The sequence below is a fragment of the Eurypyga helias genome, unplaced genomic scaffold (genome assembly GCF_000690775.1).
Source record: "Eurypyga helias isolate BGI_N326 unplaced genomic scaffold, ASM69077v1 scaffold2128, whole genome shotgun sequence".
NCBI lineage: Eukaryota > Metazoa > Chordata > Aves > Eurypygiformes > Eurypygidae > Eurypyga > Eurypyga helias.
Window position 1 is genome coordinate 1 of NW_010268689.1, and position 14,223 is coordinate 14,223.

Sequence of the window (14,223 nt, forward strand, 5' to 3'; positions counted from 1 at the left end):
CTCCCTCCATTATCCTACTCGGAAGGGTTCCGGGAACATTTGCTGGCACGGTTGGTGCCTGAAATTTGCAGGAGGTTATACAAGAGAGCCCTTATGTCATTCCCACACACTGTCCCTAGGGATGCGAGTGACACTGACACGTTGAACTCCGTGTTACGAACCACTGGCCTGGCAAAAAAAAAAAAATCCCAGGATCAGCAGGAGAGGGAAAAGCTCCCGCTGTGAGGTGAAGCTACTGACAAAACTCGGTATATGGAAGACCAAGCTCAAGCCTGTTCCGATGGAAGCCATCGATGGTCAGTTTGGAGGACTTGGAGCCACATACTCAAATGAGTAAATCAGCCACTCATTGCTGACGGAGGCGCCTCCAAGCACACCCGTTAGTGTGCTCACTGGGAAGAGCCCAGTGCTGCTCACTCCCCCACTGAGACACGTCGCTGCACTCCGATCTTACCAGGAAGGTGTCTTTGGAATTTGGGAAGCCAGAGAGTTGGATCATCTCTCTCTCATGGTCAACAGGTCTGTAAATGCCACCACAGTCTGGCGTGTACAGCCTGCGAGGGTTTGGTGTTTCCTACACCTGTGGAAACCAGAAAGGATTAAGAACACACACTGCTGCTGGGTGGGGGAACACGACTACCCTGTCACAGTCCAGGTGACCAGAAAATTTCCCTAAAGTGTTGGGAGATTTGGCCATTTGATGCATGTTAAAGAGTCCCGGGATAGAATCCTGGAATGGTTTGGGTTGGAAGGGACCTTAAAGACCATCTAGTTCCAACCCCCCTGCCATGGGCAGGGCCACCTTCCACTAGACCAGGTTGCTCCAAGCCACATCCAGCCTGGCCTTGAACACTTCCAGGGATGGGGCATCCACAGCTTCTCTGGACAACCTGTTCCAGTACCTCCCCACCCTCTCTGGGAAGAACTTCTTCCTGATATCCAATCTAAACCTCCCCACTTTCAATTTAAACCCGTTACCCCTTGTCCTGTCACTACAGGCCCTTGTAAAAAGTCCCCCCCAGCTTCCTTGTAGCCCCTTCAGATGACGACGCGTGGCTCGCAGACGGGGTGACATCACGGTACCGTACATGTTACCGCAGCCAGAACCTGCCCCGTAGGTGCCCTGTGTGAAACAACTCCCTGCCTGACGATGGGAGCCAGTAACAGAAGCAACCCGTGCTGCGACAGGGAGGACACCCACTCGGAACAGGGGGAACCCCTGTGGGAAAGGATGAGCTGCAGACGCAGCCCCCGCAGAGGCATCGGACACGAATCGTGGCAGGGAGTCCCTTCTCCCCCGGCCCCGTTACCGCAGAGGCTGAGCTCGTGTGGAGGGGAGCGAGGTGCGCAAGACACAACGCGCAGGCACGGACGGTGGCAGCGAAGGGGGCCTGGAAGTACGGCTGGGAAGCAACATCCTGTGGCGGGAAGGTTGAGAAGAGAGGATGGGAAATGGCACGAAGGACAGGTACAGAGCCGCTGGGGCCACGCTCACTCCCAGGGCCTGTGGAGCAGCTTCCCTCTCCACACCCCAGCCTGAATCCTGCCCTGGTGTAACGGCATGAGGAAGGATGAACAGCAATTGCTGCTACCACCATCCACAATAATTTATCCAGGCTACAGGTTGCTCTCCTTTCCTGGGAACACACAGGGATGGAAGCAGCCAAGAGGCGATGGCATCAGTTTCTTGGGCCGGGACCACCTCTCCTGCTTTGGCAGGAAGCAGGGATGTGCAGGCAGCAGGGAGCAGGGCCGTGTCCTTGCCGGGCGCCCTGCACCCGCGCTGGAGAGGGCACGTAAACCTGAGGGGAGGAGGCCGATGGCTCCGTAAGCCCGCCCCGTTCCATCCCGGGATGGATGACGACGAGGCACCTGCACGTACAGGAAAGCAAATGGTAGTTCGGAGTCTCGACTCAAAACATTCTGCAGGTTCCAACTTCCCTGGGGCAAGGTGCCAGACGACGTACCCGCCGCCCAGCCAGACGCTGGCTGCTGCAGCTGCGCCACGCCGAGGCGAGGAATCAGCACCTACGGAGCGTCCGGAGTGCACGGCGATAACCCACCTGTTTACAGCCATCGGACCCGACACCAAACCCACTCGGCTCGTGCCGGGACTGCCGTGATCACCCACCATCTCTCGCTGCAGACGCTTTGGTGCATCAAGGTCAACATCCATCCATCTCCGCTTCCAGGGCGGCGCGAGGACGAAATGCCCGAACTTCAGGAGCACGACGTGTATTTCTTGTCGTGGAGCACACCTGCCCTGCGGCGTCACGGACACACATCCGAGCTCTTGCGGCTGTTGAAATCAGTCTCATCGTGGGAGGAGGACGCTCCGTGTACACGAAGTTATTTGGTCGCGCTTTCTGCCTCAGCTGATGTGCTGCCGCGCTGCCAGTGTGACTTCAGCGAGTTAAAAATTAGCTTAGATGTCCTCTGTGCCCCCACTGAAGATCAGACGTGTCTCCCGACGGCTGCCCCTCCGCATCAAGTAACGCAGGACACGACTGTGCTGCCCGTCCCTGGGAGTGTTCAAGGCCCGGCTGGATGAGGCTTTGAGCAACCTGGTCTAGTGGAAGGTGTCCCTGCCCATGGCAGGGGGGGTGGAACTAGATGGTCTTTAAGGTCCCTTCCAACCCAAAACCATTCCATGATTCTAGGATCCGTGCTGTGCTTGGATGTCTCAGCTGGCCACGGAGCTAGCCATGCAGGTGGTGATGAACCCACCAGCTTCAAAGTGGAACGGCTTCTTAAAATCACAGAATTGTTTCATGCCGCAGCTGAAGGGGTCACCACGAGTCCCGACTCTTCTTCCTCCTGTCAGCTTGCTACACCCACTGTCGCTCAGCCAGGCAGTCCCGATAAAAGTCTGTCACGACTTTAGCAGAGACAGAGAAGATGCTGTGCCGCAGGGCAGAAAGGTCTTTCCATGGGGTCAGCAGGAGGACGGCACGCTGCCGGCACGCTGCCCATGCCGCAGCTGAAGGGGTCACCACGAGTCCCGACTCTTCTTCCTCCTGTCAGCTTGCTACACCCACTGTCGCTCAGCCAGGCAGTCCCGATAAAAGTCTGTCACGACTTTAGCAGAGACAGAGAAGATGCTGTGCCGCAGGGCAGAAAGGTCTTTCCATGGGGTCAGCAGGAGGACGGCACGCTGCCGGCACGCTGCCACCCCAAGAACCAAGGCGCCAGCAATGCGCTCATGTCGCCTTCAGGCAGGCGTGACGCCGGCGGAGTTCGGATGCGGCGTGGCTCCCTGCAGTAAGCGTGGCTGCTCCTGTGGCCGTCACAGCCCGAGCGAGGGGCAGTTCTCCGGCCTGGAACAAGTCTGAACAGAGCTCTGGCTGTGCTCCCACTCACTTCTTCACAAGCGGCTGTAAAAACACCCCAGAATTGCTCGTTTCCTTTCGTACCGCAGAAAATAAGGCTGGGAACTTGCACAAGGGCGAGAGCTGTTCCAGCGAGTCGGACTGGTGGAAGCGGTCATCCTGCGGGTCACCACACGACCTGGTACTCAGGGATCTCCGATGGAGCCGCGGGACCAGCCACCTCCAGTTATACGCACAGGATCGCCGAGGCCGAAGGGAGAAACCCGGGTCTTCCTCTCGTGTGGTGAAACTACAGGAATTTTGGATCCACTCTCCCGCCCCAGGCTGTGCAGCAGGGAAGGGAGAGGCTGTCAGCCACCACCTCTACTGCTGGACCAGGGCTTCCAAGTTCTGCTCCTGAGGAAGTCCAGCCTCGTTTGCTGGCAAACCACGGCAAACAGATCCAGGGAATGTCAGGCTTAAAAACTCTTTAAGGAATGGAAGCTGTTGTCAGTCTTTGAAGTTCAGGAGTGTTTTCTCCTACATCTGAGCTCCCCTCTGAGTACCTGGGGTGCTCTCCTTGCCAGAAACGTTAAGCAGGGGAAGGCTGCGAGGGACAGACGCGTCGAGCGCTGCCGTACGGAAGGACTTCAGTTGCTGCCTAACATCCTGCTACTCCCTGCGCAAACCTGTTCTGCACCGAGGTACAACCCCTGGGCTGCGACCAGCTGCTCCGTGCCTAACGCTCGGCCATCAGCCACACGCTCCCGCAGCCCAGCTGGCACGGGGGCGTCACAGTCCGGCGTCCTTACGTTGGGGCGGTCTCCCCGAGCACGGGTTTGGGACTCGACGGCCGCACGCAAACCGACCCACGACCGCCGGTCAACCCCAGCACGGGGCAGAGACGCAAGCGAAGGGGGATCCACACGGGTGGTTTCTTCAAGACGCTCATTTCCGGTGTATTGCAAACGTTCGGTGGTCCCAAATCTTTTCGGATCTGTAGAAGAGGCTGTTCGGCTACGACACTCCCAGTGTTCACCTGAAGCTCCGGAGCCCGTCTGACGCTGAACTTGGTCCAATAACGTGTGGCTGGAAGTACCTTTTAGAGAAGGATTTGTCATCTACCACTTCTAACGCTCGCAGGCGGGTCAGCACGCGCAGACGAGATCTGTAACCCGTATTGTTTTTCCTGTTGAAGATTGCTCCAGAAAACACTGTTCTGCTTAAAACAACCACCCAGAATTGATTCGGTTGAGCGGCTGAGGTTTAATTTAGCGTGTCACAAAGGATGTTCTCAGCGCGGCCCTTCCTGTCCTACTGCCGGAAAGCCGTGCAGCCCGGGCACCAGCGGACACCAACAGAAATTAATGTTATGTCTGCCAAGAAGCAAACCCACACTCCCTGAAGATGGGAACCAAAGAGATGATGAGAACTTGCTGTTAACTCCGCAACTGAACCCAAAACCTCAGCACCTTTACGTCCTACAGGGGATAAAAGCTGGGTTTTATTGGGCCTCTTTTCATTCTGTATCGCACGTTAACAAGTGAAAACCTTTGAGCATCAGTTTTCTTACTACAAGGAGAGAATCCCCATTCTTATGGAAAACGCTGAAAACCCTCAGGTTTATGGAAAACGCTGAAAAATGTCACGTTTATGGAAAACGCTGAAAAACATTTATGGAAAACGCTGAAAAACCTCGCATTTATGGAAAACACTGAAAAACTCACATATGACCAAGTACAACCCCCCTCACCTCTTTCTCGGGAATAATTTGCCTTCAATTCCACAGTTTTACACTGATTACTCTTTAATACATTTTATTTTAAAACCAGCAGTTGTAGCACGGGCTACGAAATTACGTTACGTACAGACGACCCCCCTGCTCCCCTGTATTTGTTACAAAAGCTGAGGGTTCCAACTACTTGGGATCACAAGTGAGACCCCTGGGTTTCTGCAGAAAGATGAGGTGACTCTTGAGTTGTCCCACGAGTGCTCTCAGGGTGTGGGGGTAGCGGGGGCCTGTAGGCAGCCTTGTGTGGGGCAGGCTCTGAAAGAAACCAGTGGGCCACCAGCGGGCCTCTCCTTGGGTTTATATGCTCTGGGTTTTGCTCAGCCAACTAGGCCCCGCGGAATTTGGGGCATGAATGTGCCTGTTTTGCTTTGACTACACAGATAATCAACACATGGGGGTAACGCAAACATCCTCCTAAAGAAAACGGAAGAAAAACTCTCCGTAACACGGTGTAAAGACAGCTGAAACCCCTGCTCTGAGCACAGCACTGAACCTCCAGAAACCCCTTCTAGCCTCAATTATTCTGATGATGCCTTAAGTAGCCTGAAGCACTGGCACAGGTTGCCCAGAGCAGCTGTGGATGCCCCATCCCTGGAAGCTGGATGAGGCTTTGAGCAACCTGGTCTAGTGGAAGGTGTCCCTGCCCATGGCAGGGGGGTTGGAACTAGATGGTCTTTAAGGTCCCTTCCAACCCAAACCATTCTGTGATTTGAACTGAATGAAAACTGACTAAAGAAGAATAAAAAAAGAAAAGCCCCAACCTCAACAATTACCCACTTCACAAAAATCAAAGCTTTAGGAAACAACGCGGAATATCTGCAAGATCTGCCAAGTCTGGACCGCAGCCCATTGTCGGAGACACCCCACTAGGGACCACAGCGCATTTCTAAAGGAGACTTTCTTTTTTAGGTAGCACCCAAAAACCTCTAACAAATACGCCTTAGAATTGGTTTAAATCAAAATACTGCGACTTCTGCATGAACAAGTCACTGACCAGAGCAATAACAAGGAACCGCACTACCATCAGTATATCCACCTGGTGAAGTTATTTCCGTCTTAGAATTCAACCACCTGATGGACGACACGTATTTAAATGCTTAAAAAAAATAAATCTCCCAGTGTCCTCTGAGAAAAGCATTTCAAGTCCCTCGGGTCAAAGCGCGGCAGACTTCAGGAGCGAGTGGCACACCCTGCTGAGAGCCCGACTCTGTTTCGGAGGAAAGCCAAGGGTAACGCCAGCCAAGCACCCGACAGGAGACCGGGCCGGCGCTGCACGGCACGCAGCCGCCGCGCCCTACCCGCTGCTTTCGGGGAGCCTGGACGAGATGTGAGCAGCACCCAGCTCTGCCCCGAAGCGTCGAGGGACGGCAAACCCATCTGCAGGAGAGGAGAGGGGAACTGAGGCACGGGGATGCCAAGCGAACCCCCCGCCGTCACTCTGCACACCCACCCCCTTCTTCCCACGCAACTTCACAGGACGTCGCCGAAAAAGCTTGGTTTTAAACCACCTCACCGCCCGCACCACAACTTCTTTGCTCGGTGCAGGATTTCTACAACCACCCACGGACAGAGCAAGCGGTTTTCCATGAAATAAAATAAAATAAAATAAAAAAAAAAAGACCGCCACGTGACACCTAGAAGCGTTTATTTTATGCGACAAACTTAAATATGATCGCGTGTACATAAAAGTGTACACTGTATCTATGCTGAACAATGCCAGGAAACAGAATATTGATGCAACAATCTTCTAAAATAAACATTAAAAAATGAGCCTGGACAGGAAGACAAAATGCAAAACAGACTTACTTCCAATCAGCACAATGCTTAAAATTGAGAGCAATCCTAAACATTTCCAACTTTCCTTACAAAGCTGCCAAAGTCCAACTATTTTTAAAAATTGATTATTTTTTTTTCTTTACATCAATAATAAAAATCTGGTGACAAACATTATAAAATCAAAATGCTGGACTGTCTTTACTCCTTTAAAATTTAGAATATTCCAACAGAACCGCAGGAGTAAAAACACTTAAAAGTGATATATGTTTTTTATAAAACAAACATCAATATGTACATTTATTGCAAATTATATTAAAACTAAAATGGAGGGAAAATTAAAAAAAATGAAATGTCTACTTGCGAATTAATAATAATTTTAAGTGATTACTTTCCCACTCTGATAAAAATCAGAAAGCAACATTTATAAAATTGCCACCACATGACTTTTCATAGCAGGGAACTGAAATCTGTACATCTTATTTTTGCAGAAAAGTAGGCAGGCAGAGAGAATTATACATAAAACAGTCTCCAAAACTAAAGCAAAAAAAAAAATTTTTTTGTGACTTTTTGTTTTTTTCCTCTAGTCTTGTTTAAAATCCATTCAGTAGACTTCTACTTTTTCTGTGAACATGGGAATACCTGGCTCTAGGATCATGAATTTTCAGTGTCAGTGTAAGGACCTCCTCTGACTTTCTTTAAAGAAAAAAAAAATGCAGCATGAAAATTAATGGTGTAAATACACTTTTAAACTCCAGAATGCAGGAACTGGAACCAAGTGTTAAGCAATTTGCTTAATTATTGACTTTTCATAAAAAAAAGTCTCTGGGGAAATAAGTACAGATGCTTTTAGCCTCTTTCTCAAGAGTTTCTGCTTTACATTTCCATTGAGAAGGATTAATTTCATGTGAAAGGGAAGCATAGTTTTCCTTCTGGTTTCAGAGCTGAAAGCTGTGTGTTTTGAAGTAATTTCAGTTCCTGTACAGGAAATTTCTGAATCCTAGTTTTTGCAGAAGCTTGGAGCATGCCTTTAGTTGGCCTTCATTTCCTCCCTTTTCGAGCGAGTTTTCTTTTTACCTTGTTGGGAGGAGAAAAGGAAATAAAAGTCAATCATAAGGACATGGAAATGACAACTCATTCTGCCTTAAAATCCAACCTATGTCGTTTAGATTAAAGCTTTTACACTCTTTATACTCTGATTCTTTCAACTCCTTCGTGTAGCTTCTCAACAATTACATAATTAATTGAGTATGACTTAATTTCCTTACTGTACAGCACAACTTCCCGACGTACTTGGAAATACACAAACTGAGTAATAATAATAACAATAACAATAATAATAATTCCATGACTAATGTTTTTTCAGCATAAACAGAAATACATTTATCCATAGCTTTCACTGGAATCAGAATAAGAATGGTAACTTCTTCTAATAAACACTATTTAATTACCAAGGTTGGTGTCCCTGCCCATGGCAGGGGGGTTGGAACTAGATGGTCTTTAAGGTCCCTTCCAACCCAAACCATTCTATGATTCTCTGATTCTATAAAAATAGCCCGTTTTACTAAAGAACAAGCGCTACTTCAAATGCTTTTCAGACATTTACAGTAACTGGTAGGTATCTACTTCAAAGCAAGACAACCCCTACCACACACAGCTATTTTTACATACATTTTTCAAGACGACGAACAAATTTCTTTGATTCCCTGCTGTATAAGCTACAATAAAACCCCACAAAATTGTCCTATATAAGATGCCTGCTACACCTTAAGGAAGCCTCCCTCTGCTATCTTTGCATCCTCAGTATCTTCCTGGCTGCTCCCACAGGCCTTAAAAAGATCCATTGCATTTTGGGAGTATTCTGGACTCGAGTCTATCTCCAACAGTGAATCTCCATCACTTCCAAGCACCTGGCTTCTGAAAAATGTCAACAGTGGTTTGGTACGTTTTTCCAAGACATACGGAGGTATTACACATTTCAAAGCAGCTATGTGATAGAGGTGGCTACGTAAGGCTACGGACAGTGCAGTTCGTTAGGACGGCCTAAGGGAATCTGACGTAGGAAACGAGCATCACAAGGCAGTACACAACTACTACTCTCTTGACTGACCGAACAATTTGCTGTCTGTGAGCCTTGCTCTGAGAGGAAAAGGTCAGCTCTTTTCTCTGCAAGACCTTCAATTCACAAAATCTCTACAAAGAAACCATTCCAATGATTCTTCTTCTGAATCGCCATTTCTTCCACCACAATGGTTTGCTGACCTTATCTTACTGCTCTGCAACTCTGGACACTTTTGCATTAAAATTATTATTGTATCAGGTTCAGCTAAGCAGATTTCTCAGTGTTTACGTGCATCTGTGGTTTGTTTATATTAGAAATCAGATCACCGCATTTAAACGGTGGAGTATAGAAAAATAAAGTATCATCCAACTTTGTAGTTTACACAGTTCCAAATTCTGCTTTTGATTTACTTTATATATATATTAAACATTTGTTGGTATTACCAGCAAACAAGCATAGGCCCAAAATAGGAAAATAAAGAATTACAGTCAGAAATTACAGCTTGTTCTGTTCATTGAAGGTGGTCAATTTTCAAGCCTCTGTTATCAATGAACTGAAGCAGAGCACCCGAATTCCTTGTACCTGGGGTTAGTGAATGCACCGAAATACCCTCAACTCTCATTTCTTTTACATAACGATGCTAATAAGGGCAAGAAGGGTCAACAGAGAAAATACAGTTTGGTGAAAAGAGATTAGATTATCCTGTTCTGACCAAACAAATTCAGTTCTCCACTTCCAGCTGCCCTGGTACTTAAATTTGAAAACCAGAACAGAACACAGTTATCTGTTGGACCATGATGTCTGTAAAATCACTGTGTTTATTTGTGCCCTTTAACACATACTATACTTGTTATAACTGCAATTTCAGGGTCTATCTTGAGATAGGAAAGGCCCACCCCACCCCACCCAGGCAAGGAGAGTGTGAGTTAGTTATTTATTTTTTACCTTTGTAGATCAATTTGTCTCTGTGCTGCTGCTGGCTTTTTTGCTGTGTCTTGCTGTTTTGGTGCTTTGGCATTACCTGCCTCTAAACTCCCTGGACTTTCTTGACTGACTGCTGCCCTTTTCCTTCCCCTGACAGGTGGTTTATTGGTTTCCTCATTTTTTGCAGTGGTACCCTGAGGTTCAGGTTTTGATGTACGCCCTCTCCTGGTTTTTGCTGCCAGTGATGGTCCTGTTTCATCTACATTTTTTTCTTCCGGTTTTTGATGAATATTCTCAGTTCCAGATGCTGTTGCTGTTCTTTTTTTCCCACGTTCAGTGCTGTTTCCTTGTGTAGCCTGATCAGAATTAATCTCCTAGGAAATAAAAATCATGAATGTGAAGGGAGGGGGGGGGGGAAAAAAAAAAAAGAGAGATACCCAAAGGCAATATCAAATTCTTAGCTCCCTCCAACAGAAACATGAGTTTATAAACCAGAAAGTAAGTGTTACAATAAAAACACATCACATCACCTTAGACCCAGTAACAAGTTTTACTAAATGGGATTTCAGACGTTAACCCTGCAAAAAGATTTTCTACACTGTGTGTAATGTTAATACCTGCACCCAATGTACCTTTTAGTTGCTTGAAAGTGAGATTACAGTAAAACTAATAATCTCAGCTTCTCCCATGATGGTTCTTCTGGACAAGCTCCTTTTAATCCCTCTTTGCCAGCTGACAGGGGAGATGCCAACTGACAGGACAGAACTGAGGAGCAAGAGTAATGATTCTGGTACAGCAAACGGTATTTACTCCAATACGTGAAAATTTTGAGACCAACCTTCAGTAAAAGTGCAGATTACTAAAGTCCTAAATGCCAGTAAAAGGAAAAAAACCCAAGGCTTGCAGGGAATAAAGAGAGTAAGACCTAGACACGACTGAAACTTGCTGTCTTTGTTAACCCCTTGTCATGGCAAGTATGGGCCTATGCACGTGTTTTTCTCCACAGTGATTAAATTTCATCAAGCGGTGTCTGGGTATGTGACACAAAGGGTAGTGGACACGTAGGTCTCCACCCAGAAAAGTATTCATTTGGAAACAAAGAGGAAGCAACTGGATGCTAGACCTTCCTTTGAACCCTGGCTTCCACAACAGTTAGGAGGAGGGGCAGAGAAAAGGGTACTGAAGAAGTATGGCTGGGATGATTTAGCAACTTCAAACACACCAATTAAGGCCACTCACTACCGTAAGTGCTGTGTCTGAACCAAGGACGTGTTTTTGTTAAATATTCTATCATTATTTCCCAAATGTTTAAATGTCAGGCAGCCTCTGTAATCTTTATTACTGTTCTAGCAGCTCCATAGCAGACATTTACAACTGCTATTTATAAGAACTTTACAGTTAACCACTCTGAAAATTTCAACTAAAGCCAGATTTCAAGAACCTAGAAAACATGTTTGAAGATTTATTTCAGAAACGCTTTGCCTAACTTCTCTAACTTTTCAGAACAACCCTATACTGGGGAGAAGGAATCGTATGTTGAAATTTAGGAAAGATTTGTTTCCTCCTTCATTAGCTTGCAGGTATAAATATCATGTGGATGTTGTGTTAGAAGATTAAGAAAACCTAACTTTTCCATGTGATAATACAAGTCCTAACACCTGCTTATTACTCTGAATTCACCTAATTAAAAAAGCCCAAGTAAATATGTAACTTCTTAACGTGCATACAGCATGAACCACCTACATATCCCTACATTCCTACAAAGGACTATTTGCATTTAGAACCACAGAACCATCTAGGTTGGAAGTGACCTCTGCAAACCACCTGGCTAACATTCTGTTGAAAGCAGGGCCTCAGGGGTTATCCAAGGCCCTTGACAAGCCAAGCTGTGACCAACCAGCGACATTCCACCACTTTTCGGGGCAACCTGTTCCAGTGTTTAATTTTCCTCACAATGTAGATTCCTTTTTTTTTTTTTTGCTTGCACGTAGATGGAATTTCCCCTGAAACAACTTCTGCCTGTAGGCTTTTGTCCTGTCACCATGGGGTCTTGAGAATAGAATCCTTTCATCTTCTTCATAAATACCCCTCAATCTGCTGGCTATACCCTTCCTGCTGCAACCCAGGCCTCAGCTTGCCCTCGCTGCTGCCAAGGCACACTGCCAGCTCATAGACTCATAGAATGGTTTGGGTTGGAAGGGACCTTAAAGACCATCCAGTTCCAACCCCCCTGCCATGGGCAGGGACACCTTCCACTAGACCAGGTTGCTCAAAGCCTTGTCCAGCCTGGCCTTGAACACTCCCAGGGATGGGGCATCCACAGCTTCTCTGGGCAACCTGTTCCAGTGCCTCACCATCCTCTCCGGGAAGAACTTCTTCCTGATATCCAATCTAAACCACCCCACTGCCAATTTAAACCCATTACCCCTTGTCCTATCATGCTCCACTGGCTGTCCACTGGGATGGCCCCATCTACTAAATAGTAGTTTGGGAAAAAAGGGACCTTTAGTGGGCTAGGACAGTGATATAACTACATGCAATCAAATCAGACATTACCTGTTCCTCAGAGACCACCTGCAGTGATGTGTACTGAAAAAAATCAACTCAATGCCAAGCTTATTATAGAGATATAGTCCATAAAATCCCAGACATACCTTATTTTTCACAGGCTCTGTCTTTGCTGGTGTGACTGAAATAATCCTCACGGGATTTTCATCATTTTCACTGACCCCAGTTTCTGATATATCTGAACTTTGTTCCCTGGTAGCATAATTGAAGACAAAAGAAAACCAAAATATACAGAACAAAAGGAGAAATAAAAAATAATTAATAAAAATAAAAAAAGAATCAATGCACACAGGGTAAATTAGTTAAGAACAGCTGAACTTGCCTGAGTTCACACCTACATTTTTTTTTTCCCCCCAGAACTGGGAAAGGTCTGAAAGGGATCAACTACTCACTGAGCCAAATTCCTTATCACAGACTCAGTGCCACAGAATTCTTTTTGCAAACTTTAGACCCATGCTCTAAACGAGGCCGTGTGCTTTTACTGGATAGAAAAAGCAGATACTGGCAAAGGTAGTGAAGAAAAGAGACCACCAATGCTCAAACTTCAAGTCAACTTACACAAATATACAATAGTTTTAAAACCGCAATAATTTATTTCGGCATATATCACGCACATTCATACAAAAAGTTCTGAACTGAGTTCTACTTCCCTTTGGCCTTATTAAATGTAGGAACTGGACTTGACCTTCTTTAGCCCTTTATCTTAGCCAGTTAATCAATTCCAAAACAAACTATCTTGTAATTTGAAAATGTAAACTGTTTCTCCAGATTTATGACAAATTTAAAAACTCTGGATCCACATAAAAATAACACTTCATAGAAGAAAGACTGAATATTACAATCACATGTTGCATCTTTCCACTGAGGTCCTGGTCCTCTCCAGCACGCTCTTTTTAACTGTTGTTCATCTTAAATAGGTCAGAATATTCATCTACATCAAAAATGTTTCTTGTTACCAATCAGGATTGACCCTAATTTATACAACAAAAATGTGTGAGTTTCAAAATCTGTGTAGTATTACTTATGGGTGGTCTTTTCAATTAATGTATTGTCTGATGTAAAAATATTATGACTATTAACCCCCAAAATTCCAGACAGCATAGTGTCTCTTCTGTTGTATTATATGTGTTTATAGGTAGGCCACACCTGAACACTGTGCTGAATTTTTGTCTACTAAAAAAAAACCCACAACAAAAAGCAAATATGGAAATTTTACCCTTTTTTTTTTTTTTAAACTGGACAAAATAAAGACACTCTTCACACACAGAGACACCCCCCCAAATCATCCCCTGTCCTAAAACATGCAAGCACACCGGAGCATACGCAGTACAGAGCTGAGGAAAGAAATTTCAAACTCCTGTACCTTGATCTGTTTCCTGCAGAAGAACTCAGCTCAGAGTTTACACTGATATTGCTTCCCGTCTCTGATCCTGTAGTTCTAATATACGGTCTCCTTCCAGTTGCAGACAATGGTTTGTTTACTGTACCTAATACACCAGTTGGCTTTGGCTAGAAGAAAATGTTTACATCTTCAATAATGGGAACATCAGATATATTTAATTTTAAAAATATTTTCTTGAGTATTTTAAAATATCCTGTTTAACAATCTCAACAACAGTGCTATCAGATCAGAGTTACAGACCTCATCTTTACTTAAACACTGTCTATCCTACTTTTATTTTGTGTAATTAAACAGCACTTCCATCAGCTGCCTTGTGCGCTCTCATGCTTTGAGGGGACAGCAGCTCGAAAAGTCTCAAGGAAAGCCAGAATGTTAGGTAATATTACACGACTAA

At 46.1% G+C, this 14,223-nt stretch overlaps 1 long non-coding RNA gene across 1 annotated transcript; it reads right to left on the bottom strand.

Moving 5' to 3' along the window:
- Window positions 1–6,728: 6,728 nt before the first annotated feature.
- LOC104514209 lies at window positions 6,729–13,938 on the bottom strand. Its single transcript, XR_727933.1, has 4 exons — window positions 13,791–13,938; window positions 12,514–12,619; window positions 9,881–10,233; window positions 6,729–7,950 (listed from the first exon to the last, which is right to left on the bottom strand). It is a non-coding gene; the product is annotated as an uncharacterized LOC104514209 (long non-coding RNA).
- Between the last annotated feature and the right edge of the window lie 285 nt (window positions 13,939–14,223).